Raw genomic sequence first — 23,745 nt, forward strand, 5'->3', positions numbered from 1 at the left:
GATGGTGACAGCCCAGGATGGTGACAGCCCAGGATGGTGACAGTCCAGGATGGTGACAGCCCAGGATGGTGACAGTCCAGGATGGTGACAGCCCAGGATGGTGACAGTCCAGGATGGTGACAGCCCAGGATGGTGACAGTCCAGGATGGTGACAGTCCAGGATGGTGACAGCCCAGGATGGTGACAGTCCAGGATGGTGACAGCCCAGGATGGTGACAGTCCAGGATGGGGACAGCCCAGGATGGTGACAGCCTAGGATGGTGACAGTCCAGGATGGTGACAGCCCAGGATGGTGACAGTCCAAGATGGTGACAGTCCAAGATGGTGACAGTCCAGGATGGTGACAGTCCAGGATGGTGGCAGTCCAGGATGGTGACAGCCCAGGATGGTAACAGCCCAAGATGGTGACAGCCCAGGATGGTAACAGCCCAAGATGGTGACAGCCCAGGATGGTAACAGCCCAAGATGGTGACAGCCCAGGATGGTGACAGCCCATAATGGTGACAGCCCAGGATGGTGACACCCCAGGATGGTGACACCCCAGGATGGTGACAGCCCAGGATGGTGACAGTCCAGGATGGTGACAGTCCAGGATGGTGACAGCCCAGGATGGTGACAGCCCAGGATGGTAACAGCCCAAGATGGTGACAGCCCAGGATGGTAACAGCCCAAGATGGTGACACCCCAGGATGGTGACACCCCAGGATGGTGACAGCCCAGGATGGTGACACCCCAGGATGGTGACAGCCCAGGATGGTGACAGCCCAGGATGGTGACAGTCCAGGATGGTGACAGTCCAGGATGGTGACAGCCCAGGATGGTGACAGCCCAGGATGGTGACAGAACAAGATGGTGACAGCCCAGGATGGTGACAGCCCAAGATGGTGACAGCCCAGGATGGTGACACCCCAGGATGGTGACAGCCCAGGATGGTGACAGTCCAGGATGGTGACAGTCCAGGATGGTGACAGCCCAGGATGGTGACAGCCCAAGATGGTGACAGCCCAGGATGAAGACAGCCCAAGATGGTGACACCCCAGGATGGTGACACCCCAGGATGGTGACAGCCCAGGATGGTGACAGCCCAAGATGGTGACAGCCCCAAGACAGAGAAAGACGGAAACAGAGATGGTCCTAAACTATAGTCAGTAAGGAAACTAAAACCAGAAACAAAAAACCTTTTTATTTATTTATTTATTTTATTTAGGAAGATTTTAGGTATCTCTCTCTCTCTCTCTCTCCCTCTCTCTCTCTCTCTCTCTCTCTCTCTCTCTCTCTCTCTCTCTCTCTCTCTCTCTCTCTCTCTCTCTCTCTCTCTCTCTCTCTCTCTCTCTCTCTCTCCCCCCCCCTCTCTCTCTCTCCCTCTCCCTCTCTCTCCCTCCCTCCCTCCCTCCCTCCAGGTTCCTCCACAGCCCGGTAGATGGCCTGGCACCGAGAACTGTGTGTCTATAAATAATTGTATACTTCCGGCGCGGCACGGCACAAAAGGTTCGGGTCAGGAGGCCTACGACAGTTGGCAAACACGGCCCACAATGGCCCGGGTCTGGCTCCCACGGCCCGCCGGGACCTGGGCCAGGGCGGAGGTGCAGGGGGGGGGAGGGAGGGAGAGAGGGAGGGAGGGAGGGAGAGAGAGAGAGAGAGAGAGAGAGAGAGAGAGAGAGAGAGAGAGAGAGAGAGAGAGAGAGAGAGAGAGAGAGAGAGAGAGAGAGAGAGAGAGAGAGAAAGAGAGAGAGAGAGAGAGAGTGGGCAGCTGTAGGTACCAGCTGTAGGTACCAGCTGCAGGTACCAACTGTACCGGAGGCCCGGTTCGATACCTGGAGTTCGTGTATACCGGAGCTTTCGTACACGTGTATAAGAGCATTTCGTACAAGGGATATCAGTCAGGTATTAAGGAACCTTAGAACGTAATATTTGGGACGTTTCGTGATGTTTTCAAGTTATATCAGGTGCATATATAAGGCACAATAGGGACGAATCAGGGACTTAATGACGACTTAATAGGGACCATTTTATTAGGGGGGAGGGGGGGGTTGCATTGCCTCCGAGAGACATGTTCGCGTCATCAAAAGTCTCGTCATTGGTCACTACGCCATCCTAACGACCTGTTTCGAACCCTCGTGCTCGCTACAGGGTCTGGTGTATGCTCCTTCCGTAACAGTAGAACCAAACAGGTTTCGCTCAGCCTCTGCTCTCTTCCTTCCCTCCTAGAATTTAAAAAAAGGTGAGTTTGCAGTGTGATTGAAGATTAGGATAAGCTAATCCGGGATTGGGGCTCAGCGTTGTGTGTGTGTGTGTGTGTGTGTGTGAGAGAGAGAGAGAGAGAGAGAGAGAGAGAGAGAGAGAGAGAGAGAGAGAGAGAGAGAGAGAGAGAGAGAGAGAGAGAGAGAGAGAGAGAGAGAGACAGACAGACAGAGAGAGAGAGAGAAACAGAGAGAGAGAGAGAGAGAGAGACAGACAGAGAGAGAGAGAGAGAATTGGAAAACTCGAGAGATCAGAGCATCTGATCAGTCGTGTGTCATCTTCTGTTTTTTTTCTGAGTGTGTGTGTTTGTGCCTGTTATTCCCCTTCCTGTGTGGTCGTTGTCTGTCACAATGATGTGCTCGGGGGAGCTATAGTCTGTTATGGTAATACTTGATGGTATATTGTGACGAGTTCTGGTACCTGGTGTGCTGTAGGTGCTGGGATCTGTTGGGATGTTGAGCTGCTGGTGCTGGGATCTGTTGCCATGTTGAGTTGTAGGTGCTGGGATGTGTTGCCATGTTGAGCTGTAGGTGCTGGGATCTGTTGCCATGTTGTAGGTATGTTCTTATTCTTTGACTGTTGTCTCTTGCTACCTGAAGGCATAACCAGGTGTATCTTGGAGGAACATCAGAACATGAGAACATGAGAACATGAGAACATCAGAACATCATAACATCATAACACACGAAACAGCAGAAGCAGTAGTGACCTATACAAGACATCACCTATTACCATCCACCCCGAACTCATTCATATATATGTCTAACCTTAGCCTGAAACAATCCATTGCAGCGATATCCCACCTCCAATTGCGTTACCTGGTAACCTGCCCCCATCAATCGGCAATCCTGCTTCTAAACTAGTATTTACCCAGGTCTTTCCTGAGGAAAGTAGTGTGTAATATCACAGCGTCTTGAAAGAGGTGTTTGTAAGGATCTCGTAGTTCTGTTGCAGCTTGAGTGACGTCTGCAATTGCATGGTTAGTGGTTGGTGTTGATTATGGTTGGAGTTCCTTAATGTTTTAGGTCTTTGAGTTAGAGAGTTCTGTAAATAACTCTCAAGCACTGGAATCTTCAAGACTTTGAGAGTCTAGACTCTTGGCTCCCTAGAGTCAACCTCTTGGCTCTCTAGAGTCTAGAGAGGATCACCAAGCTTGCTACTATGACCGGAGGATGATAAATTCGGTATTACTTTAACCCTCCCTTTAACCCTATCCACTCCCCGGCTACACTCGGGACCAGAGAGGTGATGAGGCGGCATATCATCTGTGTTGTGTCGGAAACTGACGATTCAACGCACATGAGTAATAGTCAAGTGACGCTGAAACAGTCTTACGAAATTTATAATAGCCAAGTGAAGCTTAAATGCGAAGGTAAAGCTGAAATAATCAGAAGTTTGACTAGTTAAGACAGGTTTCATTACCAGATGAAGTTCAATAACCAGCTAAAGCATAAATATTGCATCACCGTCGTTACAGTGATACTGTGTACATGCATCCCTTATTTCTAGAGACCACTGTAATGATAATGACTTCACAGTAAGCACAGTGAAATCCACCAGTTTGGGACTAAATTCTTGCTTTTTTGTTGAGGCGGTGAAAACCCTTTTGTTTAGTAAACAGTAATTCCCTTCACGCAGAGAAATACCGCCAGGAAAGCTGACAACCCTTTGGTTTAGTAAACAGTGATTCCCTTCACGCAGAGAAATACCGCCAGGAAAGCTGACTTTTCTTTGGAAATAACATGGCGCCTCTTAGGTCTATGTAAATCGTAGTTACACGAGGAAGGGCCACCAGGATAGATTAGATTAGATTACATTACATTAGATTAGATTTTGTAATCAGGTAAAGATACATACATTGAAGATGAGGTACAAACATAATGTTGGATTTAAAGATAGAGCTAGTACATACAATACCTAAAGCCACTAGTACGCATAGCGTTTCAAACAAAGTGAGGATGGGAAAAACACTTTAAACTCAATTACTATTAAGTTTTAGTCAAAGTATAAATTGTGTTCAAAAAATAATAAATAAAAAAGGGGGGCGAGGATAGGTCACGAGGATAGCTTTCCGTTGAAGGATAGATCACTAGAGTGAGTTCCGGCATGATTTTTGAAACTCGACAACAATTTCATCTGACTAAACCTATCAACCGAGCCTGACGATTTAATCTAACATAGTCTAACCTGACCTGATCTAACCCTACTTAGCCTTGCCTGACCAGATATAATCTAACTTAATCTAACCTGACTTGACCTAATCCTTCCTAGCCTAGTGTAACCTAACCTAACCTAATCCTTCCTAGCTTAGCGTAACCTAACCAAACCTAACCTTGACTATCCTAATCTGACCTAACCTTAAATAGGCAAACTTGACTTAACCTGATAAATCCTAACGGAAGCCTAACCAAGCCTAACCTAGCCAAAGCAATATTGCACGAAAGATTAGTTTTAGCAAGTTTTTTTTTTTAACAATTTACTTGCACAAAATATTTAAACTTTTCGCCTTGGCGGACCCTGGTAAACGCAGCTGTAGGAACACCTTCAAAAATCTGATATCACAATACCAGACTTGTATCCTGGGATTCGGGCTAGTATCCCCTTCCACGGTCATCTGTAAGCGTGTCGAATCCTGTTGAAGGGAAGGAGCAACAGAGGGGGATATCCGCTCCCCCTTCCGACCCTCCATTCCCCCCCCCCCCCCTTTTCCATTGCCCTCCTTATCCTGCTCCTATTCTCTTTCTACCAGCTGCTGCCCCCTTATGCAATATGATGAAAAACAGTCGCCTTTGAAGCTGTGCTAATCTGTTTCACCATATTAATAAGTCGAAAAGAATGTTGAACGGCCTAGACCAGCACCAGACCGTTCACTGGACCAGCAACAGCTCCTGGACGATTGTGAAGGATTGGTTGTGGGAATGTTTGAGTCTGCCATGATAATCATTGTCCCGGATCTTCCCAGGATCTTATATATAACACCACCGGATTCTAGAGTTATATACAACGTTTACCGCGGGGCAGCAGAAGCAGCAGGTTGGGGTGGTGGGGGGCAGAGACCCCGTGTAGTATAGGGGGGCTGCTGGCCCATCGAGGAGCTCCTATCGGCCGGGATTCGAACCAATGAGAACTCTTCGCTTTCTTAGGTAGGTAACTCCTGGAGCTCGTTTCAGTCTATTTCAGCTAAGATATTGAAACACCCTTGGTTGAGACATCATGTTCCTGTCTACTGCCTCGCGACATTATATTCCCTTCTACTGCCTCGCGACATCATATTCCCGTCTACTGCCTCGCGACATCATATTCCTGTCTACTGCCTCGCGACATCAAGTCCCTCACAGACAATCAGCATGCCTCCAAGCAGACCTCAGCAGCCTACGGGATGGAGTAAGTGTCTCTTGCTAGTGTGATCGTTCGTCACACCGACGTTTCGTAACTCCTCGTGTGTGTGTGTCCTCACCTAGCTGTGCTTTGGGTAGGGGGGGGGGGTTGAGCTCTGTCTCTTTGGGCTCGCCTCTCAACTGTTAATCAATCAACTGATTTTTTTTTCACATACACACCTCCGGAAGTAGCCCGTAACAGCTGTCTAGCTCCCAGGTACCTATTTACTGCTAGGTAACAGGTGCATCAGGATGAAAGACACTGTATCCATTTGTTTTCCGCCATCGCCGGGGATCGAACCCGGACCCTAAGATTACGAGTCCCAAGCCCTGTCCACTTAGCCACAGGGCCCCGTGTGTGTGTGTGTGTGTGTGTGTCTGTGTGTCTGTGTCTGTGCGTGTCTATGGGCGCGCGCTCGAGGCTCGGTGGGCTAATGAGCAGACAAAATATTCATAGCTCATCTTCACATGAATCCCGGTTAATTACCTCCTCTCTTAAGAATGATAAACATTGAAGCCTGATGTTAGAGAGAGAGAAAGAGAAAGAGAGAGAGAGAGAGAGAAAGAGAGAGAGAGAGAGAGAGAGAGAGAGAGAGAGAGAGAGAGAGAGAGAGAGAGAGAGAGAGAGAGAGAGAGAGAGAGAGAGAGAGAGAGAGAGAGAGAGAGAGAGAGAGAGTACTGGTTTACGGGATACCCACGAACAAATTAACTTTCTATACTGATTGAATCTTACGATTCCTCCTGCCGGTAATGGATACATGTGAGTGTTGGCCGCCCACCATCCCTCGTATCAACTCTCACAATACTCCTGTTATAACCTCACTATCGTCCTTCTGCGAGGACGATAGTGAGGTCAATGAACTCATTAGGCAAACTAAAGCCTCAAGAGCGGCCAGTTTAACCTGTTCCAGCGCCTCATTGTCGCGATCCAGAGAGGAAATGCTTGCTGCATCTTGGACACGCACCCCCATCTCAGAAGAGCTGGATGAGGTCTTCGAACACTGATTGTTCAAAGATATTAAAGTGTTTGGTGAGAATCCACAAGGTCTTCTCCACAAGAAGTGAAACAGGAATTACATGCCCTGACAGGTATACTAGAAGCGTCAACAATACATATATAATTGAATTTAAATTGAAATAAGTTTATTGAGGTTTATTTATTTATTTATTTATTTAGGGGAGCCGAGCGGACAGCACGCTGGACTGTGATCCTGTGGTCCCGGGTTCGATCCCGGGTGCCGGCGAGAAACAATGGGCAGAGTTTCTTTCACCCTATGCCCCTGTTACCTAGCAGTAAAATAGGTACCTGGGTGTTAGTCAGCTGTCACGGGCTGCTTCCTGGGGGTGGAGGCCTGGTCGAGGACCGGGCCACGGGGACACTAAAGCCCCGAAATCATCTCAAGATAACCTCAAGATAAGAGGTAAAATACACACAAAGGGATGAGGTAGCTCAAGCTATTCTCACCCCGTTCAGTACAACGTGTTAATACATACATAGACACACATCACAAGCAATAAACGTATTACCGAACATTCTGAGAGATACATATGTAGGTGGTGCAATACGTACATGCTCCTCTTGGCAGCTCTTGCACCACGATCTTCAACCAATCTGCCAAATCGTTGTGAACAACGATTACAGCAATACAGACTTCGACGAATTCGTAAGTAAGAAACTGGGCCGCCATCTGACTGCGGATAATCAGGCCTAAGGGGTGGAAAATCCGCCCCCAAGAGAGAGAGAGAAGTAAATGTATTTTCATAAAACATTGTGGTGTATTATGAAAATACATTTACTCAAGCATACATGAAGGGTGAGAAGATGATACGAGACATAATTGACAGGAATTGCAAGCCATGCAGTTAAAACGAAAGAATTCGTCCTGTACACTGCGGGATCCAGTAAGTTCAGTAGAACTTTGGTTTCAACTCTTTTAACGCTGTCGTAGTTCAGTCGATTAAGGCAGTGTCTGGGATACTCCCGGACGCAGGTTCGAATCCTCGTCACGGCCCTTGTGGATTTGTTCATTTAATTCGTCCTGTCATTTATTGCAACACCGCTCGTACATCTTCCCTCAGTATGAGATATAACACCTCTGCCTCCTCTGACAAACTGACTCCTCAAATATACATGATGATACACAAATGATACTCAAATGATACACAAACTGTAGTGTATCAGTACAAATGCAGCTCTGGCGACTGTGCGCTCCGAAATATAAGCAACATTGGACATATCACGAATACATTGAGTGGACGTCTTACACTTCATTTGCAAGACAGAGGTATTAAGCAAAATCATTCTCAATACCTCAACACCTTCCTGAATCGCCAACACTTACGACAGTACTCACACACACCGACGATCGCAGTAGGCTTCGTGTGCTGGAGGCTGTTCTCCTTCAGGAGCTGACAGCAATAATGAACATCCGGAGGAATTCGGCTTCGAGCATACAACTGTTCGAGGGTCCTCCGCTGACCCGGCAGGAAGATGTAAGAACTTGTGGACAGCTTCAAGCCGGTGTCAGGCATCAATCACCTCACTCTACTCTTGGAGCCGGTTGGCCGAGCGGACAGCACGCTGGACTTGTGATCCTGTGGTCCTGGGTTCGATCCCAGGCGCCGGCGAGAAACAATGGGCAGAGTTTCTTTCACCCTATGCCCCTGTTACCTAGCAGTAAAATAGGTACCTGGGAGTTAGTCAGCTGTCACGGGCTGCTTCCTGGGGGTGGAGGCCTGGTCGAGGACCGGGCCGCAGGGACACTAAAAGCCCCGAAATCATCTCAAGATAACCTCAAGATAATGTGTTTAATGTTTCAATGTTGTGTTGCAGGCTGTTGAAAGCCTGCTGTGTGGTGCATCATCTGAGAGGCGATCAACACAGCAGACTTCCTGGTTTATGCAGAGCTCTGACCTTCACATGTGAACTCTGACCTTTTAATATGTGGCCCCCCCCTGATGTTTTATGTGTGATATCTGACCCTTCATGTGTGACGCTGACCTTTCGTGCGCATTCCCTGTCCTCATATGTGTAACCATTTTATCATTTACGGTTAACCTATAAATTATCCGGGTGTGACCTGTGACCTTTCATGCAACCTCCTGACCTTTCCTGTGACCTTTTATGCAACCCCCTGACCTTACCTGTGACCTTTTATGCAACCCCCTGACCTTTCCTGTGACCTTTAATGCAACCCCCTGACCTTTCCTGTGATCTTTCACGTGCGACCCTCTGACCTTTCCTGTGACCTTTCATGCAACCTCTGACCTTTCCTGTGACCATTCATGCAACCCCATGACCTTTCCTGTGACCTTTCATGACACCCCCTGACCTTTCCTGTGACCATTCATGCAACCCCATGACCTTTCCTGTGACCATTCATGCAACCCCCTGACCTTTCCTGTGATCATTCATGCAACCCCCTGACCTTTCCTGTGACCATTCATGCAACCCTCTGACCTTTCCTGTGACCATTCATGCAACCCCATGACCTTTCCTGTGACCTTTCATGCAACCCCCTGACCTTTCCTGTGACCATTCATGCAACACCCTGACCTTTCCTGTGACCATTCATGCAACCCTCTGACCTTTCCTGTGACCATTCATGCAACCCCATGACCTTTCCTGTGACCTTTCATGCAACCCCCTGACCTTTCCTGTGACCATTCATGCAACCCCCTGACCTTTCCCGTGACCTTTCACGTGCGACCCTTCACCCTTTATGTGGAACCTCTGTCCTACACAGTATGACTTTTCACCTTTTATGTGTGATCATGAACCATAATATGTGACTTTGGAGCCTTGTGAGTGTGAGTTTGGTCCCTAAACGTGAACATTAACACTGATATATGTGACTTTTTGTCTGTGAATTATTTCTATACAACAGTTAACTCCTTACATGCGATATTAAAACTCTTTGCTAATTATCTCTAAAATTTAACATTCATTATTTGACCTTCAAAGGTGAGTTTTAACTTCTCTACTTGCTTGTGGCATGAACTTTGACCCCCCTACATATGTGCTTGATTTATCAGCCTCTTAGTATTTAAGAGAGACATCTCCAGAAACTCTTAACTACCTCCTTCAGGTTAATGATGCTGCACATAGCCTTCCCGGCCTGGTGCCTTCTTTGGAAAAAGACTTAAGTCGGCGTTCAAGTGGTTGGGGACCATTCCTTTCCCCCGTCCCATCCCAAATCCTTATCCTGACCCGTTCCCAGTGCTATATAGTCGTAATGGCTTGGCGCCTTCCCCTGATAATTCCCTTCCCCTCCCAACCCCCCACTTCCCACCTCCCCTCTAACCCCTATAACCCCCCCCCCAACCTCCAAGCCACGAGGCTACTGGCTCACAGACAGACAGACAGGCCAACCTGAGCGACAGACTTCTCTTCAAAAAAAATTTCCCTCTGTTGATTAATGTAAAAAAATATTAACATTATGTGACTCATACGTCAGGTTGCGAGCAGCCACGTCCAACAGCCTGGTTGATCAGTCCGGCAACCAGGAGGCCTGGTCGACGACCGGGCCGCGGGGACGCTAAGCCCCGGAGCACCTCAAGGTAACCTCAAGGTAAGGTACGCCACACAACGGCCTTCGTGTAATTAGATTTATACCGGAATATACGCCATATTCTCTCTAACAACTGACTATTGCCGCAGAGAAAAAGTATCGCTAATTGGAGTAAAAATTACACATTTTTTCTTTTGCAATTTGATAGTTTATCTCGAAAAATAAGTAAAGAAAAAAAAAGAATCATTAGATGCAATTAGTTGAGGTATATTCTAAATAGGCAGACTACGGTGCGTAGGTCATTATATACCCTGGGGGTGTCATTATATACCCTGGGGTGAGGTCATTATATACCCTGGGGGGGGGTCATTATATACCCTGGGGTGAGGTCATTATATACCCTGGGGGGAGGTCATTATATACCCTGGGGGGTCATTATATACCCTGTGGGGAGGTCATTATATACCCTGTGGGGAGGTCATTATATACCCTGGGGGGAGGTCATTATATACCCTGGGGGGTCATTATATACCCTGTGGGGAGGTCATTATATACCCTGGGGGGGGTCATTATATACCCTGTGGGGAGGTCATTATATACCCTGTGGGGAGGTCATTATATACCCTGGGGGGTCATTATATACCCTGTGGGGAGGTCATTATATACCCTGTGGGGAGGTCATTATATACCCTGGGGGGAGGTCATTATATACCCTGGGGGGTCATTATATACCCTGTGGGGAGGTCATTATATACCCTGGGGGGGGTCATTATATACCCTGGGGGGAGGTCATTATATACCCTGGGGGGAGGTCATTATATACCCTGGGAGGGAGGTCATTATATACCCTGGGAGGGAGGTCATTATATACCCTGTGGGGTACATATCCCAGGAACAACATCCCAGGTTGGGACAGCAACATCCCAGGTTGGGAACGCAACATCCCAGGTTGGGACAACAACATCCCAGGTTGGGACAGCAACATCCCAGGTTGGGACAGCAACATCCCAGGTTGGGACAACAACATCCCAAGTTGCTCTCCCAGGTGGGACACGATCATCCCAATGGTGTAATCCAATCTCCTGTTTAGATAGTAGATTGTGTAACTATGAGCACCATAGTACAAAGACTGACGTACTAAGCCATTAGATAGTAGAACTTTGTACTATTCACTTTATAGAGTCGGAAAAAAATGAAGCTAAAAAACAAATTTAAATACTCCTAGGCCTAGTATAGTACACATATGTACTATATTAGGCCTCATATATCGTGTATTAGGCCTAGGAAGATTAGGTTAGGTTAGTTTGTCTTCACAACATAAGTAGAAAATAGTTTTCCGGTTTGTCCAACTCAATAGTGTTGATTTGTACTTACTAATTTCGTTGTACGTCGGTATATGTACCATGGTGCTCATCCTTACTATAAGTACTACCAAAATAGGTGGATGGGCTGGATGGTGGGACACCAACCACCCAGGTGAAGGGAATTAGTTTGATTAAGTAATTAGTTTAATACGACTAATCACATTAGTGTGAATAAATAACTTTTTAGCTTAACTCTTCAAAGAGCCCCCCCCCCCTCCCCCCCAAAAAAAAACATAACAATTACTCGAATAAATACCGAATCTCATACAAAACTGTAACTCCACTGTAATCTCAACATAGAAGACAGGTTACAGGAGTATGGGGCCCAATAGTATTAATACGATTAGTCGACAGCCAATCTCGAAGCCCCAGGAAGGCATAACACCTTCGAGGGCCCCAATCAACACCTTTGAGCCCAAGTGCCATAGTGAGTGCCTCCGAGCAGAGCGTGGCACTGGCCCTGAGAGGCACGTGAGAGCCAGCAGTGCCTGGAGATGAGTAGTGCCACCCACGGGTACACTCACACCTAAGGAATGTGGGGGGGGGGACTTTAAGACGTGGCCAAACGCTTCCGTCATCTTGCCCGGTCTTCGCTTTGACGCGCTGGAGATAACTGATCATTTTTTTTTAATTGACATATTTAGGTATACGTGCATTTGTGCAGCTGCCCTAGACTATATGAAGGGGAGTACACAGTGTCACAAACCTAGCTACGTGATGCTAAAAAATCCCCATCACACAGGATGGTTAGTCATACAGAGGCATGTGATAGCCAGTCTGCACTGGCAGACTCCGGGTGCATTATGAGGATATCAACAACACAAGAGTGAATAAGGCAGCAGTGGTAATACAAGTCCCCATCTCGCAGGATGGTTAGTCATACAGAGCCATGTGTTTAATAGCCTGCACTGGCAAATTTTGGGTATACTGTGAGGATATCTTCAAGAATACGAGAGTGAATAAAGTAATTGCAAAGCTCCAGGTACCTCATGCCAACTGGTCTGAAAGGTCTAATAACTGGGCATTCAGTGATGTAATGCGGGAGATCATGCCGCAGTTCCTGCTCACAGCGTTTGCACCTGGAGTGCTCAGGATTGGGAGATCCGTCACCTGTAGCCACCTGCCACAGGTAACGGTAACCCAACCTGATCCTGGCAACCACTGTGTCGCACAGTCTGGTCAACGTTCTGTGTTGCCCATAAACACAGCTTTCAGATCTGAACAAATTATACCTTTTTATATTAGTGCTTTCAGGTCGTTGGGAGTCAGTAATTTCTTTCCTATCAGATCTGAATGTTTGGACCAATACAGTTATAACAGCAGAAATGGGGATACCTAGACCTAATTGAACTTCATCTTTGTTACATGCTAATTTGGCTGCAATGTCTGTCTCATTATGATGGGTTATATTTATGTGTGAAGGTATCCATACAAAGGAGATTCGAGACCCTTTATTCTGTGCATCAATTAGGTCATTTATAATTGGTAGTATGAGGTTCTTGCTGTCGATCTTGCTGTTTTCGATTGCTTGAAGAGCAGACTTTGAATCACAAAATATTATTCCTCCTCCAATGTTTTTTAATGTACTAGTAGCTAGTTGTAATGCTGCTAGTTCTGCTTGTGTGGAGGTCAGCCAGTTGTTTAACCTGACACTGACAGTCTTTGTGCAAATATTATTTCTATAAAACCTACATGCTGCTGCAGTCCGTCCAGTAGAAGATTGGACTGAGCCGTCGGTGTAGACACAGTGCTCGTGAGATCTTAGACTCTCGATGGAGGAGGCAATTGTTTCAAGAGTGACAGCTTTGAGAAGAGCAAGATTCTCATTATCTTTCTTGGTGACAGGTGTGTATGATACTTGAATGGTGGGGTACAGATAAAGAGGAATATCAGAGACAGGTAGATTGCACTTAAGAGGAATGTTAAGTTTAATGAGATTGTAAACATTGTTGCTCAGCCATTTATCATAAAAGGAGTGAGTTGGTGTGTCGGCACCAGTCAATAGGGTGTTAACAGCACTGAATAATTTGTCACTGAGCAATGCAGGACTTGTAGGGTCTTTCATGACTTTAAGGCAAAAGGTGGTGTTGCCTTGCACGATTCTCTCTAGTATGGTTGGAAACTGCAGACGTCCTTGGGCCGGATTCACGAAGCAGTTACGCAAGCACTTACGAACGTGTACATCTTTCCTCAATCTTTGACGACTTTGGTTACATTTATTAAACAGTTTACAAGCATGAAAACTTGCCAATCAACTGTTCTTATTGTTATAAACAGCCTCCTGGTGCTTCGGAGCTCATTAACTGTTTAATAATTGTAAACAAAGCCGCCAAAGATTGAGAAAAGGTGTATAGGTTCGTAAGTGCTTGCGTAACTACTTCGTGAATCTGGCCGCTGTTTATCTCACATGACGGAGGGAGACAGACTGCGTGGCTTGACGCAGTCCGGGGCGGCGGTCAACCTGTCCTCCAACAAAGAACGTCGCATTTCGCTCGTAAGCGTTACCTAAGGCTAAAAATGGTCGTACCAGAAAATGGAAGTGGCTCACAAAAGTGACGTACTGTCCCGTTTTCTGTTTTGGGTTCTCTGGTAGGTTAGAATTAGGGCACTTTAAATTGACCGTTTTCTTGACGTTGGGGATCTTAGGAGGACGGTGCTGCGGCCAAGGGTACTCACCTGGTTGTGCTTGCGGGGGTTGAGCTCTGGCTCTTTGGTCCCGCCTCTCAACTGTCAATCAACTGGTGTACAGATTCCTGAGCCTACTGGGCTCTATCATATCTACATTTGAAACTGTGTATGGAGTCAGCCTCCACCACATCACTGCCTAATGCATTCCATCTGTCAACTACTCTGACACTGAACAAGTTCTTTCTAACGTCCCTGTGGCTCATGTGGGTACTCAGTTTCCACAGTACTCAGATTCCATTTAGGTACTCAGTATATCTTAATCTACTCTGTCAATTCCTATGAGAATTTTGTAGATAGTGAACATGTCTCTCCTAAGTCTTTTGACTTCCAGTGTCATGCGGTTCAGTTCCAGTAACCTTTCCTCATAAGTCATGCCTCTCAGCTCAGGGACGAGCCCGGTGGCATACCTCTGAACCTTTTCTAACTTCGTTATGGTGATGAGTATGACAACGATGGTGACGAGTATGACAACGATGGTGACGAGTATGGCAACGATGGTGACGAGTATGGCAACGATGGTGACGAGTATGGCAACGATGGTGACGAGTATGGCAACGATGATGACGAGTATGGCAACGATGGTGACGAGTATGGCAACGATGGTGACGAGTATGGCAACGATGGTGACGAGTATGGCAACGATGGTGACGAGTATGGCAACGATGGTGGCGAATATGGCAACGATGGTGACGAGTATGGCAACGATGGTGACGAGTATGGCAACGATGGTGACGAGTATGGCAACGATGGTGACGAGTATGGCAACGATGGTGGCGAGTATGGCAACGATGGTGACGAGTATGGCAACGATGGTGGCGAGTATGGCAACGATGGTGGCGAGTATGGCAACGATGGTGACGAGTATGGCAACGATGGTGACGAGTATGGCAACGATGGTGACGAGTATGGCAACGATGGTGACGAGTATGGCAACGATGGTGACGAGTATGGCAACGATGGTGGCGAGTATGGCAACGATGGTGACGAGTATGGCAACGATGGTGACGAGTATGGCAACGATGGTGACGAGTATGGCAACAATAACGACAAAATCATACTTTATATATTTTACAGAAATCGTTTATACCTCAGGAAAGGCGAGTCCTATATATACACCCAGGCCTACGGTATATACACCCAGGCCTACGGTATATACACCCAGGCCTACGGTATATACACCCAGGCCTACGGTATATACACCCAGGCCTACGGTATATACACCCAGGCCTACGGTACGTACACCCAGGCCTACGGTACGTACACCCAGGCCTACGGTACGTACACCCAGGCCTACGGTACGTACACCCAGGCCTACGGTACGTACACCCAGGCCTACGGTACGCACACCCAGGCCTACGGTACGCACACCCAGGCCTACGGTACATACACCCAGGCCTACGGTACGTACACCCAGGCCTACGGTACGCACACCCAGGCCTACGTAAGGTCCACAATGCGAAGCAAAGAGGCCAAAGCCCAGCACAGAGGCAATTTAACGACGCGTTAAGGACACAGACAAATTACATGCTCATTCCCGTTCTGCGCATGCGCGCCCACTTTGTTTTGCCGTCGCCATGGTAACGCAGCATCAAGCACTCAGATTATATTGTGACAATCTTAGCTCAATTATTATTATTATTATAAGTGTTAGTATTATTAATATTTATATTATTGTTATTATTATTATGTTGCAAGAATTATCTGGTTACGGTACGAGGAATGATAGAGTGGTGAGGGAGTTTCAGGGTGTTAGAATCACCAGGGATTTAGAGCCGGTAGGAGTCTTAGAGCCATATGAGGGTCCATAGAGCAATGTAGCAGAGCCTTGTCAACACGGGAGACTACATAGAGGTTACCTGGACAAGGTGAAGGACGGGTGAGGACGCCTGCAGGGGTCTCTGATAGACTATCATCCACCAGCTTTGGTCCTGCAAAATGGTAAAAGTATTGATAGACTGGAAAAAAATGCAAAATGAAGCACTCAGAATTATACTTGGTTGTCCTATAACTACTAAAGTTCTCAACATGCGGAAAGAATTAAATATACTTAGCATTAGAGATAGAATATTTGAAATTAATCTTATGATGGGACTAAAGCTGCTGCGTGATAACAAAAACAACATTGTGTCAGTTGCACTGTTAGAACACATACGAAATGGAACCGGCGAGTCTAAATGGATACAAAGAACAGCCACTCATATTAAAATGATGGGACAGCACGATATATATACAGATGAAAGAGTACAGCACTTCCTTCCACCCTGGCAGATAGTACCTTTTGACATCCTGACCCCTGCATACCCCACCAAGAAACTAATCACAAACAACCCTCATGCTCAGCTTGCTGCTAAACTAAGCACCATAGAACACATTCACAATATACAAGCTGAACACAACATAGCACAGACCATATACACTGACGGATCACTCAATACAGCTACAGGGAGGGCAGGAAGTGCTGTTATTGCTCATCAGCCCGATGGCAGCACAATTCAAAGAAATATCCGAATTAGTAACTGGGCGTCCACAATGCAAGCCGAGTTGGTAGCGATACTGGTAGCACTCGAAATTATTGACAACACTGAAGTAGACAGCTTAATTATTTCCGACTCCCTTTCCTCACTACGAGCAATAAACAGTTTGCAATCAAGTAATAACGTGCTTGTCTTAGAAGCTAGACGTAGATATATAAGAATACTTCGCAAGAGGGTAAATATAAAAATGTTGTGGATTCCTATTCACATTGGCATGCAGGAACATGACAAAGTTGACGCCCTTGCTAAGGCTGCAGTAAATAAAGACAGTATTGAACGGAATCTTGAGTTATCAAATAGGTCCCTTAAAAGTGTCATTAGACAAGAACTCCTGGATGGATTTGAAGAAAGTAGAACAGTGCAAACTGGAACTAGCAGGTCCATTGTTCATCACAATGAAATGTGTGAAGTAAAACATATGTATGGGACAAGTAACAAAGTCAATAGACTAACAGATGTTGTCACAGCTCCTATAAGACTTGGCTACAAGTATCTCTGGCAGTTCGGCTTGTATAAGGATCTAGATGAAGTAAAGTGTAAAGTGTGTGGACAAAGACAGGGACACACACTCGAACACTATATCTTGGATTGTAGTAAAATTGAGCCATTTAGAGATAAATCTAAGCTCACTCTGTATGATATGGCAACCTATCTTATTACCATGGATAAATTACCTGAAATTTCACTGTATCCATATTTCGCTTCCAGTAGATAAACGACATATGAGATTCAGAAACAAGTAGTGTATTGTGAAGACTGATAATAAACAGAAGCTCCCCTATGACTCTGTAATATCCCCATTGGTCAAACTATTATGTATTAACGATAAGACCTACCATTAATGTATAATGACTTACTGTAAATATACAGCTCTTGAAATAGCACTTTCTCTGTAACTAGCTGACATTGTAACTATAAGGTGTGAAGGATAGATGAAATTGTTTATGTAATAATCTAAGATGAGGTCTGATAAAGACCTTTTGTGCCCTCTGTAATGCTTTTTGCGCTACCGCTCACAGGATGGGGTGTACAATAAACTAGCGACCCCCGGCGGCAACAATCAATGCTGCAGGCAGCGAGTGATGAACAGGTCAACACCACACAACAGGGGCCTCGTAGCCTGGTGGATAGCGCGCAGGACTCGTAATTCTGTGGCGCGGGTTCGATTCCCGCACGAGGCAGAAACAAATGGGCAAAGTTTCTTTCACCCTGAATGCCCCTGTTACCTAGCAGTAAATAGGTACCTGGGAGTTAGTCAGCTGTCACGGGCTGCTTCCTGGGGGTGGAGGCCTGGTCGAGGACCGGGCCGCGGGGACACTAAAAAGCCCCGAAATCATCTCAAGATAACTCAAGATGTTCCATCTATGGTACTGTTCTTCCTGGGCTTGTGCTCAGCGGGGCCACACCACCACTGAACACAAGACGCAGCTCACTATATAATACATGAGTTCTCCTGCAGAACTCTTCCGAAGCCAGATGGAACGAGAGCTGAATGCCGTCTATATGGCCTTAAAATTCCCCTTAAAGGCTGTTAGAGCCAAAAATCTCAATATATAGACAAGACAACAGCCTCTCTTTCAAGGGGCGTAACAATGCAACAAACAACAAGTTTTTCCTCAGAGTTCACACCATTTCTCTACATAACCTACAACGTCATCACCAGAGGTGCTTTGACCAGTCGCGCCAACATAATCAGACAGGAAGGACAAAAGGAGACTAGACATAGCCGAAGCACTACATATCAAGCACTCTCATTGACTTACCAACTAGCTGACGCCTAGATACAGCCAACCTTTAAGACCGAGAGTGAGATTATATATATAGAGTCAGATTATATATATAGAGTGAGATTATATATATAATCTCACTCTATATATATTATATATATAGTCTGTTATATACGAAACACCTGACTCCTCCATCCAACCCCTGAGAATGCAGAACATAAGGGCTAAGACCCCTCGATAGGGATGACTACATTACTTATGGTCACAGCTACAGGTTAAATAACCTGAGGTCTTTGTTTATCTATATTCACTTTTTCTTTGCCTCCGAAGATGCTAAAGCGTATTTAAGCGAATTTCAGTTTCTTTTGGTGATTTTCATTAGTCTCATTAAAATGATAAAATGGAGAGATCATTTTTCAACTTGCTTCCCAAGTGAGGGACATTATTATTATTATTATATATATATATATATATATATATATATATATATATATATATATATATATATATATATATATATATATATATATATATATATATATATATATATATGAATGAGAGTTGAATCCAACTACACGCAAATACAAACAGTAGCCATTAGGTGAACCATTTTATAACAACCCCCTCCCCCCTCTGAGTGCCCCATGACCCATCCTTCTATCCCCCCCCCCATAACCCCCTCCCCCCATAACCCCCTCCCCCCATAACCCCCTCCCCCCATAACCCCCTCCCCCCATAACCCCACACCTCATTAACCCTCCCAGCACATAAGACATATTTCAAGCAATAAAACACACATATATTTCTTTCTCCACAACTGGGCGCCAGACTTAATGAGTCACTAATCCTCAAGTCATATTTTTCCTTCTGACATTCACCTCTTTGCTTCTCTCTCTCTCTCTCTCTCTCTCTCTCTCTCTCTCTCTCTCTCTCTCTCTCTCCACCATTCTCCTCCACAGAGCCTGGTGGAGCCCCTGTCCCTCAGCCACCTCCAGCTCCTTTCCCCTGAGACTTGGTTTTGTCCTTTCAAATTTGCCTAGAGAAAATAAGCATATTTTTGGTGGTGGTGGTGGGAACGTTTTGATAATCAGGCGGGCCGCCCTCTCTTTGCGAGAGGCTGTTGTAATATTCGTCCAGGGTAATTAGCCTTTTTCATAATTAGATTTTTTAATTAGGCGCACGAGCCATCGGATTCTGTGATTATTAATTAGGAACGGGACGGAGGGGAGGCTTGGAGGGAAGGGGGGGCTTGGAGGGAGGGGGAGGATTGGAGGGAGGGGTAGGAGGATTGGAGGGGGGTGGGAGGTGGGGGGGGGGTATTTGTAGCTGATATAGTGTTGTTGTTGTTGATGATGCTGCGTGTTTGTGGTTGGCAATGGTGATGGAGATGTGTTTGTTGCTGGTTGTAGTGTTGGTGGTGGTGACTGTGGTTGTGGTGGTGGTGGTGGTGGTGGTAGTAGTGGTGGTGGTGGTGGTGGTAGTAGCGTTGATGGTGGTCGTAGTGTTGGTAGTAGTGTTGGTAGTGTTGGTAGTAGTGTTGGTAGTAGTGTTGGTAGTAGTGTTGGTGTAGAGACCGTAGGGGGCGGTCTTGGTGCTCTAGTAATGTGAGGCTCCCAGTAGTGTTAAGGAAAGGGAACTGTCAAGAGAAACCACCAAGCCATTACGACTATATAGCACTGGGAAGGGGTCAGGGTAAGGTATTGGGATGGGACGGGGGGATGGAATGGTGCCCAACCACTTGGACGGTCGGGGATTGAACGCCGACCTGCATGAAGCCAGACCGCCTCGCTTCGTGCAGAGAAGTATGAGGTGTGACCGACCACACTGTGAGGTGTGACCCGTCACACTGTGAGGTGTGACCCACCACACTATGAGGTGTGACCCACCACACTATGAGGTGTGACCCGTCACACTGTGAGGTGTGACCCGTCACACTGTGAGGTGTGACCCACCACACTGTGAGGTGTGACCCGTCACACTGTGAGGTGTGACCCGTCACACAGTGAGGTGTGACCCGTCACACTGTGAGGTGTGACCCACCACACTGTGAGGTGTGACCCACCACACTATGAGGTGTGACCCATCACACTGTGAGGTGTGACCCACCACACTGTGAGGTGTGACCCACCACACTGTGAGGTGTGACCCGTCACACTGTGAGGTGTGACCCGTCACACTATGAGGTGTGACCCATCACACTGTGAGGTGTGACCCACCACACTGTGAGGTGTGACCCGTCACACTGCGAGGTGTGACCCACCACACTGTGAGGTGTGACCCGTCACACTGTGAGGTGTGACCCGTCACACTATGAGGTGTGACCCGTCACACTGTGAGGTGTGACCCACCACACTGTGAGGTGTGACCCGTCACACTGTGTGGTGTGACCCGTCACACTGTGAGGTGTGACCCACCACACTGTGAGGTGTGACCCGTCACACTATGAGGTGTGACCCGTCACACTGTGAGGTGTGACCCACCACACTGTGAGGTGTGACCCGTCACACAGTGAGGTGTGACCCACCACACTATGAGGTGTGACCCGTCACACAGTGAGGTGTGACCCACCACACTATGAGGTGTGACCCACCACACTATGAGGTGTGACCCACCACACTGTGAGGTGTGACCCACCACACTATGAGGTGTGACCCACCACACTGTGAGGTGTGACCCACCACACTGTGAGGTGTGACCCACCACACTGTGAGGTGTGACCCACCACACTGTGAGGTGTGACCCACCACACTGTGAGGTGTGACCCGTCACACTGTGAGGTGTGACCCACCACACTGTGAGGTGTGACCCACCACACTGTGAGGTGTGACCCACCACACTGTGAGGTGTGACCCACCACACTATGAGGTGTGACCCGTCACACAGTGAGGTGTGACCCACCACACCTGCCACCAATACCGGTCCCTAATTAGTCTCCCCGTGCGCCGGGACGCACTAAAACCCGCCTCATGAATGAGGCGCCGGGGCCCTAAACCCAGCATCTCAATACTCCCCTGGACAGGTAAGCCCTGACAAATAAATACATAACTCAGTGAGCCAGGTAGCACCTCCGGGAGATGAGATCAGCGAGATCATCGTCATCGGAGATCATCTGGGCATCTGCAGCATCCTCACTCGTCGGAGGGGCGTCTGGGCCCACCGCTCACAGCGCGCACCATGTCCCGCGGGGCCCCTTTGTGGGCCCTGAATGCGTGTTTAGTCATCAAGTGGTGGAGCCACAATCGGCGCCGGAATAAACGCCGTAGAGACTGGTTATAAATCACGCCTCGCTTTGGGTTGGGGGGGTGGGTGTGTGTGTCTCCTGATGGGCGCGCCGGTACCTGCTGCCTCGGCTGGTCATTGACGGCAGGTGAACCTTGCCACCTTGTCTCTTTCACCTGCAGGTCGGGTTGTGTCTCTCTCTCTCTCTCTCTCTCTCTCTCTCTCTCTCTCTCTCTCTCTCTCTCTCTCTCTCTCTCTCTCTCTCTCTCTCTCTCTCTCTCTCTCTGTGTCCTTAGGTGGCTACAGGTGGCGGTGAGGCCGTCTTGAGGTGAGTCAGGTGAGGCTGGAGTGTTTACGAGGTGCTTCTGAAGGAGCGGGGTTGTGTTTGGTCATTGTGGCTAGTTTGTTGTTTGGTGTTTGTCATCTTTGGGTGGTGGTGGGGGGGGGGGGGTGAGTCACACTGACGCATGACTCACATTGACGTATGACTCACACTGACGTATGACACAAGACTCACACTGACGCATGACTCACACTGACGCATGACTCACACTGACGCATGACTCACACTGACGCATGACTCACACTGACGCATGACTCACACTGACGCATGACTCACACTGACGCATGACTCACACTGACGCATGACACACACTGACGCATGACTCAACCGACGCATGACTCACACTGACGCATGACTCACACTGACGCATGATTCATGACTCACTGACTCATGACTCACTGACTCATGACGCATGACTCACACTGACGCATGAATCATGACTCACACTGACTCATGACGCATGACTCACACTGACGCATGACGCATGACTCACACTGACTCATCACACAAGACTCACACTGACGTATGACACAAGACTCACACTGACACAAGACTCACACTGACGCATGACACACACTGACGCATGACTCACACTGACGCATGACTCACACTGACGCATGACTCACACTGACGCATGATGAAGTTTAAAAAAGATCTACGATTAATGAAGACATAATTAAAATTTAGTTCAAAATCAATTAAGTAAAATTAATGTTACACTGATAATTATGAATTATATAATTACAGAGGAAGATGTAATTATTCACTTGGTGAATATAGATATAAAATAGATATAATTTTCAACAGAGTAGATTAATATGTACAAATATTAGACCAAAAGAAAATCAAGGCATAATTTTCTCTACATCATCTACCTACAATTGTAGACGTCATCTACATCAAAATAGATGTAGGTGAATCTAGGTAGATGCCGATCAAACTAAGTAGATGTATATGAAAATTAGGTAGATGCAGATGAAAACTTGGTATATGTGTAGATAATAACTAGGTGGATATACAAGACAACTAGGTATACCTATATGAAATCTACGTAGACGTGATGAGAACTTAGTAGATGTAGATGAACACTACGTTTTATAAGTTAGAACAAAGACTTGAGGATGTTGAACATTACTTGTTCATCGACTATTAAGTGAAAATGTTGTCTCAGGTCCAAATTAAGTGCAGCGGGAACTATAATGAAATGTTATCTCTCAAATGTGATGAATTCGAGCTAAAATGTGATGAATTCTCCCTCAAATGTGATGATTTTTCCCTCAAATGTGATGATTTTTCCCTCAAATGTGATGATTTCTCTCTCAAGTGTGATGATCTGTCTCTCAAATGTGATGATTTCTCTCTCAAGTGTGATGAGCTCTCTCTCAAATGTGATGAATTCTCTCTCAAGAGTGATGATCTGTCTCTCAAATGTGACGAATTCTCCCTCAAGTGTGATGATGTCTCTCAAATGTGATGAATTCTCCCTCAAGTGTGATGATCTGTCTCTCAAATGTGATGAATTCTCCCTCAAGTGTGATGATCTGTCTCTCAAATGTGATGATTTCTCCCTCAAATGTGATGATTTCTCCCTCAAATGTGACCATTTCTCCCTCAAATGTGACGATTTCTCCCTCAAATGTGATGATCTGTCCCTCAAATGATGCTTTGACTTTTACATATAACTTTAAGATGCAAATCTCGTCCTTGCTGACCATCAGAACACAGAGACTGACGGTCAGGT

Source organism: Procambarus clarkii, chromosome 32 (genome assembly GCF_040958095.1).
Source record: "Procambarus clarkii isolate CNS0578487 chromosome 32, FALCON_Pclarkii_2.0, whole genome shotgun sequence".
NCBI classification, from domain to species: Eukaryota; Metazoa; Arthropoda; class Malacostraca; order Decapoda; family Cambaridae; genus Procambarus; species Procambarus clarkii.